Source organism: Mustela putorius, unplaced genomic scaffold (genome assembly GCF_011764305.1).
Source record: "Mustela putorius furo isolate JIRA1106 unplaced genomic scaffold, ASM1176430v1.1 tig00003858_pilon_pilon_pilon, whole genome shotgun sequence".
NCBI lineage: Eukaryota > Metazoa > Chordata > Mammalia > Carnivora > Mustelidae > Mustela > Mustela putorius.
The window spans coordinates 22,594,437-22,602,967 of record NW_025422010.1 but is presented as its reverse complement, the minus strand read 5'-3'; the positions used below and the strand labels follow the sequence as shown (position 1 = coordinate 22,602,967).

Genomic DNA, 8,531 nt, shown 5'->3' with positions numbered 1-8,531 from the left:
CCATGCTCATGGATGGGAAGAATGAATATTGTAAAATGTCCAGACTACCCAAAGCAATCTACACATTTAATGCACTCCCTATCAAAACGCCAACAGTATTTCTCACAGAGCTAGCGCAAACAATTTGTATGGAACCACAAAAGACCTGAATAGCTGAAGCAACTGTGAAAGAAAAGTAAAGCTGGAGGCATCACAATTCTGGACCTGAAGCTCTATTACAAAGCTGTAGTCATCAAAACAGTATGGTACTGGCACAGAAACAGACACATAGATCAAAAGAACAGAAGCAAAAACCCAGAAAGGAACCCACAATTATATGTCAATTACTCTTCAACAAAGCAAAAAAGAATATCCCATGAGAAAAAGACTGTCTCTTCAACAAAATGTGCTGGGAAAACTGGCCAGCAACAAACAAAGTATAAAGTGGACCACTTTCTTATACTACACACAAAAATAAACTCAAAATGGGTGAAAGGCCTAAATGTGAGACCTGAAACCATAAAAACCCTAGAAGAGAACACAGGCAGTAACTTCTCTGACATTGGCCATAGCAACTTCTATCTAGATATGTCTGCTGAGGCAAGGGGAATAAAAGTAAACATAAACTATTGGAACTATATCAAAATTAAAAGCTTCTGCACATCAAAGGAAGCAATCAACAAAACTAAAAGATAATCTACAGAATTAGAATGGGAGAAGATATTTGCAAATGACATATCTGATAAAGAGTTAGTGTCCAAAATATATAAAGAACTCATAAAAATCAGCATCCAAAAAACAAATAATCCAATTTTAAAAAGGGCAAATTACATGAATAGACACTTTTCTAAAAAAGACATACAGATGGCCAACAGACACATGATAAGATGTTCAATACTACTCATCATCAGGGAAATGCAAACCAGACCTCAATGAGATATCATCTCACACCTATCAGAATGGCTAAAATCAACAACACACAAAGGAGTAGGTGTTGGTGAGGGTGTGGAGAAAAGGGATCCCTCTTGCACTGTTGGTGGGAATGCAGATGGGTGCAGCCACTCTGGAGAACAGTATGGAAGTTCCCTTAAAAAACTAAAAATAGAACTACCCTACAATCCAGCAATTCTACCACCAGGCATTTACTCAAAGAAAACGAAAATACCAATTCAAAGGAATACATGCACTCTAATATTTATAGCAACATTATCTACAACAGCCAAATTATGGAAACAGCTGAAATGTCCAGCTAAGAGATATATACAGATATAGATATAGATCTATATATATGAGATCTATATCTATACGTATCTATATATATCTATACACACACATATATCTCATATCACATACACACACCCAGTGGAATATTGTTCAGCCATTAAAAAGGATGAATCTTGACACTTACAGGGACGTAGATCAAGCTAGAGAGTATTATGCTAAGTGAAATAAGTCAGCAAGCAAAAGACAGATACCATATGATTTCACTCATATGTGGAATTGAAGAAAAAAAAAAAGCAAAGGGGAAAAAACGAGGTAAACCAAGTAACAGACTCTTAATTATAGAGAACAAACTGATGGTTGTTAGAAGGGAGGTGGGTGAGGGGATTCGTTAAGTAGGTGATGGGGATTAAGAAATGCACTTGTGATGAGTAGTGGATAATGAATGGAAGTGTTGAATCACTGTATTGTACACTTGAAAGCAATATTACACTCTATGTTAACTAACTGGAATTTTTTTCTCAATTAATTTAATTTAATTTAATTTAATTTAATTTCTTTTCAGCATTCTAGCATGCATTGTTTATGTGCCACACCCAGGGCCCCATGCAAAACGTGCCCTCCATAATACCTGGTGGTAGGGGAGGTAAACGTGCCCTCCCCTCCAAAACCCTCAGTTTGTTTCTCAGAGTCCACAGTCTCTCATGGTTGGTCTTCCCCTCCAGTTACCCTCAACTCCCTTCTCCTCTCCATCTCCCAGTGTCTCTGTGTTATTCCTTATGCTCCACAAGTAAGTGAAACCATATGATAATTGACTCTCTCTGCTGGGCTTATTTCACAAACTGGAATTTAAATAAAAACTTAAAAAAATGGATCAGCCAAGGTTAAATCATGATTAGATTCATTCCCAAACTAACTACTTATCCTCAAACTTGACTGGAAACCAAACCAGCTATCAAAGGAATCGAATCTGGGCCATTGTATCAGGCTATTGCTTTAAATAACCAAGAAAGTTTATTGACTCTTATATTTGTAATTTCAGTGGAAAGATAGGTAAGGGAGTCTGTTTCATTAAGCAACTCAAAAATATCATTTAGCAAGAATCCAGTCTTTCCTATCCATCCACTCAGCCTCCACAGGGCAGGCAACTTCAACCCACAGCTTTCTCATGGTGGCAAAATGGTGCCAGTTCCAGGCTTCACAGTGACATGACACAGCAGCCAGAAGAAAGACAGTCTTTTCTAATACCTCTCTCAGAAGAATGAGAAGACTTTTTTCCCCCCCCCAGAAAGGCCAAGCAAATCTTTCCTTTACCTTCATTGATTTATTCATCTAATAAATATTGAGGACCTATTATGTGGCAGGCACTTGGGATTCATCAGAAAATAAAAATCTCCATCTTCAGGAAGCTTAAGTTCTAGCAGAAGCTTATATTTTAATGTCTCTTGAGTATCATTTGGGCTGTTCTATGAGCTCCTAGGTTCTTGGTAACCTCACTTGTTCCCTTTTGTCCCCCAGCTTTGGACATGGTAGCTGCTTTTAGCAATTCCTGATTTCTGGTTAGCTGAATGTCTCCTTCTTGCTCTTTCAACCCAGAAACACATGTGTGAACAATCTCTTATATTAAATCACCCTCTATTAGAAAGAACATGTATCTCCTTTCTTGACGGGAAGAAAACCCAAACAAAGGTCTAGCTTCTTCTAGACAGAGTTGTGAAGGTAGGATTGAATCCTATGCAGGCACAAAATCGCTGTCTATGCTAACTGATTATTTTTCACCTCCTGGGAGACTTCCGTTCAAAAGGTCATGAGTCAACAATACTAATGGGAATTTCTGATTTCAGTAAAGGTGGCACTTGTCTGGATAGAACTGGCAAATTGACCTGCAGGCAACTATCTGCACAAATGGACTTGAGTGGAAAAGAGGAAACCTACAAGATGTTTTCTGAATGGGCACCTAGAAGCAGAGAAGCTACCAGAAAAGGGAAGGAATTATAGGAAGATGGCACGGGGATACTTCATCTGTCCAGCCACATGGCCTAAACCTACTCCCCCACCCAGCTCCCACAGGCTTACATGAAGCTCAGCTGGGAGAACTATTCTCTGACTCTGCATAGAAGTCTGCAAGCTCTGGCTCCTTCTTTCTTGGGTCTCATTCTAATCAGGCTCACAACCTCTCGTGAAGGTCACAAATGGCCCCTGTGTTGCCAAATCCATTGCTCAGCTGTCAGTTCTCTTCTTACTTCCATATCAATGCTGCTAATCTTTCGTGTTCTTTTCCAAAAACTTGGATTCTAGAGACAGTCAGCTGCTCTGAATGAATGCCAAATAGCTAAAGGAAACAAATCCATCTAATAATTCAACTAATAAGAATGATGACAACAATAATAGCTAACATTGTTGAGCTACAATTTGCCATGTGCCAGACACTTTTCTAAAGCATTTTATGCAGATTAATCCTCACTGCTATCCTGGGAGATGGAAACTATTATCAGCTTCACTTTACAGATGAGGACCCGCAGGTATAGAAAGGTTGAGGAATTTGCCAAAGATCTCACTGCCAGCATGCAGACTGAGGGGTAGAGCCAGGCAGTATCCACAAATTCTGTATTAGAATTTTTTTTAAGATTTTATTTATTTATTTGACAGACAGAGATCATAAGTAGGCAGAGAGGCAGGCAGAGAGAAAGAGGGTGAAGCAGGCTCCCTGCTGAGCAAAAAGCCTGAAGTGGGGCCTGATACCAGAACCCTGAAATCATAACCTGAGTCAAAGGCAGAGGCTTTAACCAACTGAGCCACCCAGGTGCCCCCCTATATTAGAATTTTAATACCATTATGCAGATATGTCTTGGTAGACTCTCTATCAGAAAACTAGAGAATGGAGTTCAAAGATGTCAGGTTCTTGGAAAGATCTCCATACTATTTTGCCTCTCTTACATCACTGACATAGCTCAGGCCTTGCTGGCCGTATCATACCTGACCAGAGCTGGGGGAGGGAGGGTCAGAGCAGTCACATAAGCCAGAAGGGGCATGCAGGGGCAAGAGGTCTGTAGACGCCTGCCAACACTCAAAAAAACCAGAATTCCCAGAGCAGGGCAAAAGCAAGCCTCAGGAGAAGATGCTCTTATGAAAGGTCAAGGGAGAAATCTTGGGAGAGTCCTAGGGACCCAGACACGAGGTTGGGGTTCCAGAGTAAAACCCCTATCCCTGAAAAAGGAACTAGAAAAACAAAGAAAGACAGTAGCAGTACAGACAAAGATTTTTCAGCAGATTATAAACATTAAGAATCAGGAGCAAAACCATAGGCTCCAAAATGGCAGCAAACCTCTCTCTCTGTCCTGCACCACCATGTCCCTTACACAACCTGGCACTAAGAGTATTTGCAAGTTCATGGTCAGTGGACTTTGAGCACATACCTGGCAAGAGGTGCTATACCAGGGTCTCTCATACTGGATCTAAGAGCGTTGGGCTGAAATTTCTTGACCATCTCCAGGTTAAGTATATATGAGTACTACTGAGTACTAACTTCTATAGGACAGGTACGAGTTCTACATGTCTACTAAAGACTAGGTCTTCAATTTAGGGTCTTAACAGTCAAGAGTGAGGAGATGTGAAGAGTAGGAACCAGATAGACACACAATGTCCTTTTATCTTTCTTACCATAAATACTCTTCAAATTTCTAAATTTCTGTGTCATTGTTTATTCAAGTCACACTACTGACAGAAGACTAAATGAACCACCGTGCGCTCCTGAAGTCTGATAAAAACTGATGGGATAGTCTGATATTTTTTGAATAATCTTTGCAATGGAGTCAATTAAGATCAGAAGCAGATTATTTCCAAAAATCCATTTTTTTCCTTTATAAATACCCTTTATTTATTGATTTCAACCTGGCTAAAAAGTCACTTGGACTTTTTTTACTCTTCTTGCGATTGTCCATACAAACAACTAAATACTAATTAACTAAATAGCATCAAAACTCAAAACCACATTAACCAATTGAAAAAGGGTTGAGTCACATGAGTACAGAGGTGCCTTTTAATTTTATTAATACATTGATTTCCCATTATCTGAAATTACACACTTGTGTAAAACTATAAATCAGTTACAACGCAACTTTCCAGAGCTCTTAAAATATATCTTGTTTCCTTGTCCCAATGGTGTATGTCCCTTTCACATAGTTTTATCCCATGAACCATGAAATCTCAGTCTCAATTATCAATCAAGACTTTAGTTCTGTGAACCCCCAGCATTGGGACGTTCGCATCACCCAAAAGATGGCATTGGGAGTAGGCTATTCTTCCTCATATTCCATTTTAACACTTCTGTCTTACAAAAAAAAAAAGACTTCTATCATAAAGAATAATGACAGAAGGAAATGGATCAAAGAGAATGAGTAGAAACTCTGCAGGTCTAAATCTGAATCAGAAGTAGTCATATATGGGGAGCCTGGGTGGCTCAGTGAGGTAAGCTTCTGCCTTTGGCTCAGGTCATGATCTCAGGGTCCTGGGATCGAGTCCCGCATCGGGCTCTCTGCTCAGCAGGGAGCTTGCCTCTCTCTCTCTGCTTGTCTCTCTGACTACTTGTGATCTCTGTCTGTCAAGTAAATAAATAAAATCTTAAAAAAAAAAAAAAGAAGAAGTAGTCATATAAACTCAGTATACCCAAAAGGACTACAGAAAAACAAACAAACAGATTTTAAAAAAAGAAAAGAACCCTACGAGACAATTAGAAATATAAACACTGATTGGATATTTGATAGTATTAATGAATCAAGGCTAAATTTCTTGAGCATGATAATAACATTATGATTGTGTTTTTAAAGTAGTCCATCTTTTAGAAAAGCACACCAAAAATATTTTCAAATGAAATTCTGTGATGTCTGAGATTTTCTTAAATATACTGCAGGGGTGGAAGAAGCAGAGGTTGAATCTGGATGACGGACATAAGGGGCCTGAATGGTACTCATAGGTCTAGCTTCATAGATGATTTAGGGCCTTCAGTAGAAAATACTGGAGAGTCAGATCTAACATGTCTTGTAGCTCAAGGGTGAAGAACGCTTGTCACTTTTTCTTTCTTTTTTTTCTTTTTGCAAACTAAGATACATAATTCTCTTCCCTTTCTTTTTTTTTCTTTTTTTGCCTTTTTTGTTTGTTTGTTTGTTTAAAGTAGGCTCCATGCCCAGCATGGAGCCCAACACGAGGCTTGAACTCATGACCCTGAGATCAAGATCTGAACTGAGTCAGAAGCTTCGGAAGGCTTGGGTGGCTCTGTTCGTTAAGCCGGAGCCTTCAGCTCAGGTCGTGATTCTGGGGTCCTGGGATTGGGTCCCACATCTGGCTCCTGCCTCAGCGGGGAGCCTGCTTCTCCCTCCCACTCTGCCTGCTGCGTTCCCTGCTTGTACTCTCCCTCTCTGTTAAATGAGTAAATAAAATCTTTAAAATACTGTTTCCTTCTGGTCTTTAACACTGAGAAATCCCTTGACCACCCTATAGCCTAAGATCTCCCTAAGTCCTCTGTCGATCTGGTAGAATGTCAGTTCCACAATCTCTAATGTGCAAAAGGTGAGGGAACATGACCCTTGTTTTTCAGTGCCCTCCCAGAACAACCAACCCCAACTCCCTTGAGATACCAACAGTTAGCATTCATTAAGAAAAGTAAATGCTAGCCACGTAGACACCATGAGCAAAGCTCACTCTCCCAAGTTGAAAAAAATATATGGACAAGAAATCATCATTGCAATTAAATGGTGGCAGACATGTTCAAGGAATATTGCCGGGGTTCGATCTGTTTATGAATCTTGTGATAGATGAATGTGTGGAGATGGCAACTCGTGGGCAACAGAACAATACTGGAATGGTGGTAGGAGATGGTATCATCATGTTAGAAGCCTTAGAACGAGTATAAACAATGGTTGTGTTCATCAGAAGAATCAACTGCTTCCACATGTCCCCTCTCCGTAGGACCTGTTTTACTACAATATAAAAATCAGGTCATGTGCCTTTTCATACTGGATTTTTTTGTTAAATAAATTTTTATAATAGTCAAAAAAATAAATAAATAAAAGAAAGTAAATGCCAGAGTTAAGTTTTCTTAGTACTAATTTCAATCACTCTGGATATAAATAATAAAAGAAATTATTTCCAGTATATATATATATATATATACATATATATATATATATATGAACTAATGTTGATAATATTAAGTCCTTTTCCCCAAAATCCAATAGCTAGTGAGAAACAGAAGTCAAGATCCAAACCCAGATCTCACTCAGGCTATTCCAGGCTTGCTCTCAGCTGCAGAATGTCACCAGAAGGAATACATTCTTCTTTCCTCTTTAAATTCACAAGCACAAATCTCAGTGAGCAGTCAACATTTCTGGAAAATCCTGCTACATTATTTAGTTCATTCTTCCACTTTTCCATAAAATGATTTTATTCCTTTTTCATTATGCTTGAATGTCCAGCAACCAAGTCCTTCCTGTCCCTTCTCTCGTGATTGTTGACTTTGCCTCACGCTTCTTTGGGAAAATAAAAGCCATCAGAAAAGAAGTCCAATGTCTTCCCAAAACAAATCTGGCAGCCTGCGCCTATCTCTCTGTCAGTGCTCCCTGACCTCTGTCTTGTTACTGAAGGAGATTTCTCTTCTGCATGGTATATTGTACACAAAGTCTCCTTCACCCATTCCCCCTTCTAGAGGATTTTGTCCTGAACAACTACTTCTCCCCTGCATTTCTGAGATTCTCCACCACTGCAGCCCATCATCAAAGAAGCATGCTATATTATCTACCATCTATAATAAGTAAAATAACAACTTGCCCTTTACCACCAGCAATGGCCCCATTTCTCTGTTCTCCTTCACAGCAAAGCACCTCAGAAGAGTTACCCCCCGGGGCACCTGGGTGGCTCAGTGGGTTAAGCCTCTGCCTTCAGCTCAGGTCATAATCTCGGGGTCCTGGGATCGAGCCCCAAGTCAGGCTCTCTGCTCAGTGGGGAGCCTGCTTTCCCCTCTCTCTCTCTCTGCCTGCCTCTCTGCCTACTTGTGACCTCTGTCTGTCAAATAAATAAATAAAATCTTAAAAAAAAGAAAAAAAGAAGGGATAAATACTCAACTTAAAAAAAAAAAAAAAAGAGTTACCCCCAATGACATCCTTCTCTTCCTCACCTTCTTTTCTCTCCTCAACCCACTACAATGAAGCTTCCACTCCCACCAGAGAAACTGCTGTTGTCAGAGGCTGGATTGACCTCCCTTTTCCCAAGGTTTGTGTGTGACTGATTAACCAACTTTCTCAAACTCTAATAACTCTCAACACAGTTGGTTGTGCCCT

At 39.7% G+C, this 8,531-nt stretch overlaps 1 pseudogene; it reads left to right on the top strand.

The window, feature by feature from the left end:
- The first annotated feature begins 6,882 nt into the window (after positions 1–6,882).
- Positions 6,883–7,108, top strand: LOC123387616 (annotated as a pseudogene).
- Positions 7,109–8,531: the final 1,423 nt, after the last annotated feature.